This window comes from Lissotriton vulgaris, chromosome 5, assembly GCF_964263255.1.
Source record: "Lissotriton vulgaris chromosome 5, aLisVul1.2, whole genome shotgun sequence".
Classification (NCBI taxonomy): domain Eukaryota; kingdom Metazoa; phylum Chordata; class Amphibia; order Caudata; family Salamandridae; genus Lissotriton; species Lissotriton vulgaris.
This window is the reverse complement of record NC_141693.1, coordinates 37486137-37496718: the sequence shown is the minus strand read 5'-3', so window position 1 is coordinate 37496718 and position 10582 is coordinate 37486137.

The following is a 10582-nucleotide window of genomic DNA, read 5'->3' as shown; positions in this document are numbered from 1 at the left end:
CCCCTACAATCCTCGGAGTCCATTCTACTGGGTTGTAAGTGCATCAGCCATTAGGACACATAGAGTGGCCATGAGTCATACGCAATGGCTAACTCTAAACTGCCTGTAATGAACTCTGGCGTGTTTGGTATCAAACATGTTGGCATCATATCCCAACACCCGGTGTTGGAGGTATGATTTCATGCACTGTAGGGCCCCTTTCTGGAAGCCCTCAATGCGCTCGGTATCCGCCTTCCAGATTGGACAGCAAATTATGGCTGCTGACGAACAAAGACAGAAATCTGCCCTCCTGCTGCTGAGCCAAGCTCGAGCAGGGGAAAGTAGAACAAAAAGTGTTCCTGTCACAAGAACGTGTGACCACCTCCCAGACAGGACTCAGTGTATTGGGCCAAGGTGGGGGCACGTGCCAACACCACTAGACTGCTTTGAAGGGCACATTTGGTGCCATCCTAGCATGCTCCAGTTTCAACCAGTTCAGGGAGCTGAGGCTCCAGCTCTGGGGCGAAACTGGACAAAAGACATGGGAGCATCCTCCCCACAGTCCAGCCCCTCCTGTCGGATAGACCTCTGAATCCTCCCAACCCGTTCCGTAGGGTACTTAGGGCTTACCTGTGGGTGGTTCCTTAGATTCATCGTGGAACAAGATTCAGATCCGAAACCACTTAATCTTCAACCCACTGGTCACTTTGGACTTCATTGGACTTTAGGAACCGAGACTGCAACTGGGAATACTCCTGCTGTTCCTGGTCTCGTTGTCCTGCCAGTCTTCTGTGTTGTCTGTGCCTGTACTCCATACAGGTTCTTCTACAGGCCTGTGGACATCCAAGACACCCAAAGGAATCTCCATTGGAGTGAAGGAGTCACTCCCCTGCATCTGCAGGCATCACAACGAAGCTGACCGGTCTGCTTTTCCAGGTCTTTCATGGACTTTGAAAGGTTCCGCAACACAGGTGGTGGTTCTACAGCACCCTCAAGGCCGGCACTTTCTTCGCAGCAAGTTTGAAGCCAGTATCCTTTGTCGGAACCAATGGAGCAGTACCCTTGTGCATCGCTTGCTGACTCTCTTCCGTAAATCTTGTTAGCGGGAATTGCATACACTTAGCCTCATATTGTTTTAGTTGCTTTTCCCAATTTACTGTGTGTTTTAAACTGCTCATTTGCACTGTGTTACGAGCTGGGAAGAGCTGTGTTAAAGCTCGGGGGGGGAGATACTTTATCCACAAGTTAGCGCTCTAGTCTTTGACGCTAACGCACGTCATACTCACATCGATAAATTAGCCCGTGATGCGACTGCGCTCCTGGGCCTTCCGTAAATCTTGTTAGCGAGAATTGCATTCACTTAGCCTCATATTGTTTTAGCTGCTTTTAACAATTTACTGAGTGTTTTAAACTGCTCAATTGCACTGTGTTACGAGCTGGGAAGAGCTGTGTTAAAGCTCGGGGGGGGGGGGATACTTTACCCTCAAGTTAGCGCTCTAGTTTTTGACGCTAACACGCGTCATATTTGCATCGATAAATTGGCTGATGACATAACCGCGCAGCTGACGCGCACTGCGGGCGCGCCGTGCCTAAGGCAAGCCTTTCTGCACCCGTCCGCACTCAAACGGGGCCAAGGGCAGAAACCGCCGCCAGTTTTGGGAGGGACAGAATTACTTTTAATGCGGCACAAATCTACGATCTTAGAAGAGAGGCAGATAGTAAGTGTGCTCATGTTATGCTGCCAGGTAACACGAGCTTGCAATGTACTAATTGCAAATTCAACTTCCAAATCACCACTCGAACCTTAGTAAATTCCCCCAATAAAAAACAGGTTAAGATGCTTCTACTTAACCGCTGCTCGCTCCCTAAACATTCTACTAACATGTATCTACTCCTTGAAGAGAGAAACCCTGATGTTTTATTTCTAACAGAGACCTGGTTAAATAAAGAAACAGATTATGCCATTGTCCAATCTCTTCCCTCAAATTATTAATCCAAAGGCCTGACCGCAATATAGGTCGTGGAGGTGGCTTGGCCATAATCTATAAGGACAACTTCACATGTAGAACAACCGCAAACCCCATCCCGACTGTGAAGTATGTCCTTTGTGATTGATTTAGCCACCCACGTACACATTTTCAGGGATTCTTGTTTACCGACCCCAGGCCCTTTTGACTTACCCGACGTTGGGGTAAATTTAGCCAGCGCCTCCCCCAACTTTACAATCTTGGGTTAAATTAACCTGAATTTTGATGATGATCAATCTGTTTCTTCATCAGAATTAGTTGATGAATTGTCAATGTTCCAACTCGCGCTAAAAGTGGACAGTCCCACCCATATTAAAGGCCACTTGTTGGACCCTATTTTTTCAAATATAAGTAATCTTTCACTAGAGGATGCTGTTCATATCCCTTGGTCAGACCACTTCTTACTCCCTTTCAATTGGGCACTACCAGATGCTATCCCACCAACTGTTAGAGCTACTAAATTTACCCGCAATTGGACGAAACTCCCCTTAGATATCTTGATAAGCAACCTTAAGGATACTTCTCCCTTATCTCACCCAAACCCCATCGTTGTTAATGACAATTTTAATAAATGGCTCGAATCTTCACTCAACTGTGTCCTTCCAAGGAACGAGATCTCAGAAAAGGTGGGAGCAAAAAAAAATCCTTTGTATTCCCAAAAACTACGCAAACTAAAGCAAATATGTAAAAGACATGAAAGAAGCTGAAGGAAGGACTTCTCCGCTTCCAGTAAAACCACATATTGAGAAGCCATCCAAATCGATACAAATTAAATAAAAAATGCTCAAGCCCTCTACTATCAAGAAAATATTTCAGCAACAAACACTTCCAGTGAGATATTTAAAATTGCCAAATGCCTTCTCACACCCCCCACCCCTCTAATGTCTCAGAAAATGTTCAATTGTGGTGCGATCAAATTGCTGGTTTCTTTTCCACCTACTACAGATTCACAAGCGTCTGTATCAACTGATATAGTCACTCATCTTGATCCTGCTGGAGGAATTCATGCCTCTGTATCTTACTACCCTGAAAGGGTTGCTGAGAGAGCTCAAATCAGGTTCCCCTTTAGATTCCACCCTACCCCCTAAAATTCTCCATAAAATCTCAGAGGTGGTGTCAACAGTTATACTCAATTGTATAAATACATCACTCAAGACAGGGATTGTGCCTCCCCAATGGAAACATGCAAGGGTCAAAGCACTCCTAAAGAAATTGAACCTGGATCCAAATACCTGGGGAAATTATCGACCAATTTCCTTACTGCCAGAAATTAGTAAATTAGCAGAGAAATACATTAATTCGATGTTATCAGCCTTCTTGGAAAACAATAACCGTCTTCATCCATCACAGACTGGATTTAGACCCCAACAAGGCACAGAGACAGCCCTTCTGGGTGCGGTAGAGGAAATCAGGAAGGCCCTTGATAATGGAGGCTGCGCTGACCTTATCTTATTGGACCTCAGCGCAGCCTTCGACACTTTAAATCTCCAGCTAATAATACAAAGACTGAGGGAGGCCAGAGTGACTGGTCTGGCACTAAAATGGCTACAGTCTTTCCTCCAAAACAGGGTCTTTACATTCTTCAAAGAGGAATGCTCTTCAAAACAAATACCGTTGACTTCTGGGGTCGCACAGGGATCTTCCCTTAGCCCCACTATGTTCAATGTCTATATGAGCTTGCTGGCTGAAAGGGTATGCCCATTTGGTGTACAGATCGTCACATACGCCGACGACACTCAGTTAATTATATCCTTGAAGCAATTTAACCACCTTCACCCTGATCTAGTGACCTGCCTTGAGAAAGTCTTTAACTGGATGAGTGATTCTTTCATGAAACTCAATGGATCAAAGACCGAACTCCTGCTTTTAGGGAAGTCTGCTCCCCCAAACATAGACCACCTCTGGCCTAGCTGCCTAGCCCCCCCTGCCCCAAAAAAACAAATAATAAGTCTAGGAGTCTGGCTTGATGGTATTCTCAATTTTAAGGAACAATCACGCATAGTGGCAGCGAGTTGTTATGGTCTTCTAAGAATGTTTAGAAAGTTACTCCCCCTGCTCACTTTTGCTGCTAGATGACTGCTGGTTCAAGCCCTTGTACTTTCACGACTCGATTATGACAATGCCATATACCTGGGAACCCCCCCAGGCCACCACCAAAAGGCTTCAAATAGTACAGAACTGTGTGGCCCGCATGCTGTTGACCATTTCCAGACGATCCTGTGCAAGACCCGCTCTTGTTACCCTGCATTGGCTCCCTGTCCTGGAAAAAATTGATTTAAGGCTCTGTGTATCACCTATAAGTCATTATCTGGAAAGGATCCATCGCTGGATCAAACCATATGTACCCAACAGAGCCCTTAGATCTGAGAACAAAGGTTTAATCTTAGTTCTCAAGATTAAACGTGCACGTAGTGGAGGATGACTGTTTACATACAATGCATCCAGACTTTGGAACAGTCTCCCTCTCCACTTATGCTCTGAACCTAACTACCTCAAGTTCAGAAAACTTTTGAAAACATTTCCCTTTCCTTAATCTCCTCACAGTTTACATGGTGTCGTAGTGCTAGGATGCCCCTGGGTAACCATGTGCTTTATAAATGCTCTGTCATTCTTCATCAGAGATCTTCATGCTCCAAGAAGCTCCAGCCTCAACCATCTCTTGCTACCAAGATCTGTGCCCCCAACGCATCCTCTCCACTGTGTGCCTTCATCATTGATGAGCTGCTGGAGGTCCTTTTGTGACTTCTGTGCCTCCGGCCTGTGGTTCCTCTTGATGGTCTTCTTTGGCTCCAGTGGGCTCTGCTGCTTGCTTGAGCCTGCTCTGACTTACATGTTCGTGGTGAGTCCCGTGGACCTTGCTGATCCCGACATTGCACCTTTTTTGTCTATGATGTTTGCTGCCATTGCCAAGGCTTGTTGGTGCTCCTGGCAGACACTAAAACCCTGGCTCTTGACATCTGACGTGTGTCAGCTCATGATCAGCTCCTGGTCTTCCACAGAGTTGCCTGGTCCGCACACCTGTAGCTCTAAGGTCTCCGTCAACTCTCCTGCATCTTCTGACATCGGTGGACATTCACCTTCCATGCCTCCTGGTTGCTCCTGAGTGGCATATACTCTGTCCCTTCAGCTTGCAGGTAGTTCTCTTCCTGAAGCCACCTTTGGGTTCCACCGGACACTTTCACCTTCTTCACCAGCGGCATCTTCACTGAAGTCCTCCATTGTGGTCTACAGCGGTTTCCGACGTCACTTCACACATATGCAGACAGCTTCCCTGGTGTAGGTATCCTGGTTACCAGTGTATCCATGGATGAGGTGACTCTCCAACCTTCCATCTTCCACTGAGTTTCTTCAGGGTCCTCTAGGACGGTCCCTTCTTAAAAACTGCAACCATGACTTACCCATTGACTTGTATAGAGCTCAAGGTGTGTTCCCACTCTGCACACAGCCCCGTGCGGTTCCTGAGTACTTACCTTGAGTGATTCCTTGGGTCCCCAGCTCTTCTACGTCTCCTAGGTCCAGTCTTGATTTAGGTCTTGGTTCACATTCCACTTTATTAATTTATAGTTTTGTGTCCCCTTGGGGACCACTCTATTTGTGCTACTTACTTGTTCTATTACTAAAGTATTGTGTGTATTGTGATTATATCTCTGAGTAGGAGATACTGCAATGTGTTAGTGAGTGTTTATAATACATACACATTTATATAACGACACTGTGTGGTTCTTTTTCACTTAACCTACACTATATGATTAGTACTGGTAAAGAAGCTGCTTTACACTCCTTCTGGACTAAGCCATAAGCCTGCTCTCCACAGCTACCTCTTAGAGAGCTTCTAAGGCAGTCTAAGACCTCTAAAATCACCATAAGGGTTGTCTGGATTGGTGCAGGGACCTATATGAGCCCTCTTCGAGGTGGGCTCTAGAGATCTCCATTAGTCTGGAAGTCCTATAGGCAGACAGGGGCAGAGCCGGACATTCTGCAACCTGAGGTCCACTTACATAAGTGAGCAGCATATACTAAGCCAGCCTCCTACAGGTATTGTGCAGACTGCACCATTGTTGTATCACTCTGAGAAGACCGTCATAAGCGAGCACCATATACTAAGCCAGCCTCCTGCAGGTATTGTGCAGACTGCGCCATTGTTGTATCACTCTGAGAAGACCGTCATAAGCGAGCACCATATACTAAGCCAGCCTCCTGCAGGTATTGTGCAGACTGCGCCATTGTTGTATCACTCTGAGAAGACCGTCATAAGCGAGCACCATATACTAAGCCAGCCTCCTGCAGGTATTGTGCAGACTGCACCATTGTTGTATCACTCAGAGAAGACCGTCATAAGCGAGCACCATATACTAAGCCAGCCTCCTGCAGGTATTGTGCAGACTGCACCATTGTTGTATCACTCTGAGAAGACCGTCATAAGTGAGCACCATATACTAAGCCAGCCTCCTACAGGTATTGAGCAGACTGCATCATTGTTGTATCACTCTGAGAAGACCATCATAAGTGAGCACCATATACTAAGCCAGCCTCCTACAGGTATTGAGCAGACTGCATCATTGTTGTATCACTCTGAGAAGACCGTCATAAGTGAGCACCATATACTAAGCCAGCCTCCTACAGGTATTGAGCAGACTGCATCATTGTTGTATCACTCTGAGAAGACCATCATAAGTGAGCACCATATACTAAGCCAGCCTCCTGCAGGTATTGTGCAGACTGCACCATTGTTGTATCACCCTGAGAAGACCGTCATAAGTGAGCACCATATACTAAGCCAGCCTCCTACAGGTATTGTGCAGACTGCACCATTGTTGTATCACTCTGAGAAGACCACCATGTTTAGAATCAATGTGGTGATGATGCCTGAGAGAGCGCGTCACTCACTTCAGTCCATGGCTCTTGCACTGTGACTAACAGCATTTGTGTGATAATAAAGTCACATCCACTAAAAACAAATTGCCCGTCTGTGCCACGGCGGGTGGACCACTCCTTTACTTTGCCAGTTTTGTTTTTCATTCATTATTTACCTTTGTTGTCATCCTTGTGTTTAAACTTTGGGTCTGACTTGGAACTTGGCAGACAGGTTTCTCCCTCCCAACGGTGACAGGTATCCCACCCTCCGAAGTATAAACCCCACAGGATGTAAAGGGATTAAACTTTCAGGGGACAGGACATCCGTAACCGTTGTGATGGAGTAAGCCGTCTGCCAAGTTCCAAATCAGGCCCCCTGTCTTCAGGTCACAGTAATTCAAAACCTATTCTTTGCACCAAAACCAATCATATTTTCCTGTCATGTTCATTACAAAGGCTTCGATACCTGTTGTAAGACCACCTACCTGCCTGGAAGCACCTTCAAACAATGGTAACGTTTTAAATATACATTTTATTGCAAGCATTTGGCCACTTTGTTTAGGTGAAGGCTTGTTATTGTTCACTTATTCCTTTCATTTTTTGATATCTACTTGGGATACAGAACAAATTAAGAAAAATTAACCATTGCGCCGCCTTACTCAGGTCAGAGCTACTGGCTTTGTCAGTGCTTGTCTTTATTTGTGAATTTACCTTAAGTTCTTAGGCGCAGCATTGGTCAAGAGGAACCCATATAAACCGCTGAGGCTGAGACCTATATCAGCCCTCTTAGAGGTGGGCTCTAGAGAGCTCCATTAGTCTGGAAGTCCTATAGGCAGACAGGGGCAGAGCCGGACATTCTGCATCCTGAGGTCCATCTTGCATGAGAGCTGCTCTCTGCATACATTAGCTTCTACACTAGACAGTGTTAATGATGACCTCAAACCAAGACTGAACATCCACAACCAGATACAATAATGCCACCACACCACATCTAGATCTCATGGAATCACATCTGTAATTCAGATTACAGATGTACAAACCAAGAACCAACATCCACATCCAAATACAACTTAATTGTTAACTGGAACAACTCCGAAGACACCACAGTCCAGAACCTCACAAACCTTCTTGAAATAAATGACCATAAACAACTCTGTAATGAACCAACTCATATTAAAGGCTACTCTCTCGATATGATTATAACCAAAAATGAGCTTGTATCATTTAGGTCCATCCTACCCATTGACTGGTCCAACCACCATCTCATACTGTGTAATATCGATACCCAGGTCAGACCTCACCCAGCCTCAACATACAAACCTAAGCACTGGGCTAAGAAAATCAATGAAGTCCCAATAATTGAACTGGAATCCAGAATCTGTGCCCCACTACAACATCAACCCCTCACTCATACCGTCGATGACCTCACTGCCCACCATAACAAAACGATGACTGAAGTTCTTGACCAAGGGGAAGGCTCAAACTAAAACAATCGGGAAGAATCCGATCAAAGACTTGGTTCAGCTCTGACCTGATCAACAAGAGGAGACAACTCAGACAGACAGAAAGGATATGGAGACAGAACCCATTGACAATGCACCTAGCACTACTAAGAACCGCACAGCTTTCCTATAAGAAGCACATTTTTAAAGAAAGCACCTCTTTCTTTCGAAACCAACTTGACCATGCTAAGAATAGCCCCAGGGAACTCTTCAACATCATTAAACAACAAACTACCCTCACCTCCCCTCACAAAATAACAGCCACCAAGAAACGCTGTGAAGAAATTGCTGGCTTCTTCTATGACAAAGTCGCAAAAATTGAGCAATCCTTCATCCAAATCACAAATCTGCCAGCCCTCACACCCTTCCCCACTGACTCACTTCCCTTCACTGTAGCCACTCCACCAAAGATACATATTGACCAAATGGCCCCAAATAAACATAATGTCAACTATGACCTCACTCTACTGAAAAACAATGCTAATTGATCTGACTTCACGCACATGACAGAAAATGAAGGGCCCGATTCACAGAATGAACTTAAGACTCAATCCTAAACTTACTACTATTTTGGTATTCACAGAATGCACTTACTACTTTTAGCATTCACAGAATGAACTTACTACTTTTGGTATTCACAGAAGTTAGGAGTTTGTCTTAAGTCTGTCTTGGGTATCAATGGAACAGTCCTAAAATGGTTCACATCTTACCTGCATCACCGCTCACAACAAAGTAAAATTAGCACTTTTCTCTCTAAACCCACACTGGTTACTCTTGGTGTACTCCAAGGCTCCGTTCTCTCCCCCTCCCATTTCAATCTCTTCATGATACCCCTTACAATCCCCCAGAAGCAAGCAGGGGTCAAATATCACCTATATGCAGATGACACACAACTCTACTACAAAATCAAACCACCCAATGACATCCTACATCTCAACGCCACACTACTCAAGATACAAAGCTGGCTCAATTCAAACCACCAAAGTTGAACCCCAACAAAACCGAACTACTAATGTTCTCCCCTAAAAATAACCCTCCACCAATCCAAGAATGGCTCAAGAACCCAGATGCCCTCAATTGCTCTCTTACTCTGGCCAATTCTGTAAAGTCCTTCGGCATCACCCTGGCAAAAATATGTCAATGAAGGATCACATCAGTAACTCAGTCAAAGGAGCGCTTTACACACTCAAACACCTCAGGAAATCAATTCATTTATTCCCCCAGATGATCTTAAGACTGTTGTACAATCTCTAGTCCTCTCTAAACTGGACTAGGGGAAGGCCATTTTCACAGGGACACGAAAAATTCACCTGGCCCGCCCAAGAACAGTACTAAACATGACGGCCAGGCTCCTAACAGGTTTTAAATGCTTTGAACACATCACACCAGCCCTCAAGATCCTCAACTGGCTTCCCATCAAAGGAAGATGCATTTACAAGACTGCTTGCATTACCCATGAAGCAGACATTCATCTATCCACACAACAAACTTATGAAAGCAGGATGAACCAGAACTCTGAGAAGCTCCAAGTCACTTCTTCTCATACCTCCCAAACTGAAAAGGAAATCCACCCAGATTCACGCTTTCTCTGGAAATGCAACCAGGAAATGGAGCTGACTTCACAGAGATCTGTGATGCAACCCCTCCTTCTCCTGCTTCAAAAGGTGCCTGAAACTCCTTCTACGCAACAAATACTTTAACACGCATGCTAACTGAACTGTGTTCCAATACCTCACTTTCTCTATGAGCAGACCCTTTGACGCCACAGTCGGTTGGATGATTGTTTCAGCTGCCTTATATGCCATTTACTCCTTTAACTCAAGATGTTCTAATTATCCGCATACTGTAACCACCCTTACTGCCTTTGTCTCTATTGATACATGTTCTTAAACCTGTAATGATGTATGACATCATAATGTGAGATGTAAAAGAATGTCAAATTAATCAATCAATCAAGAAATTTGTATATCGCGCTACTCACCCGGAGGGTCTCAAGGCGCTTGGGGGAGACGGGTCTGCTACTGCTCGAACAGCCAGGTCTTGAGTTGCTTCCTGAAGGAGAGGTGGTCTTGGGTCAGACGGAGGTGGATGGGGAGGCAGTTCCAAGTCTTGGCTGCCAGGTAGGAGAAGGATCTTCCTCCCATGGTGGCTCTTCGAATGCGTGGAACGGCGGCGAGGGCGTGGCTGGTCGATCGTAGCTCGCGGGTGGGAGTGTAGAAG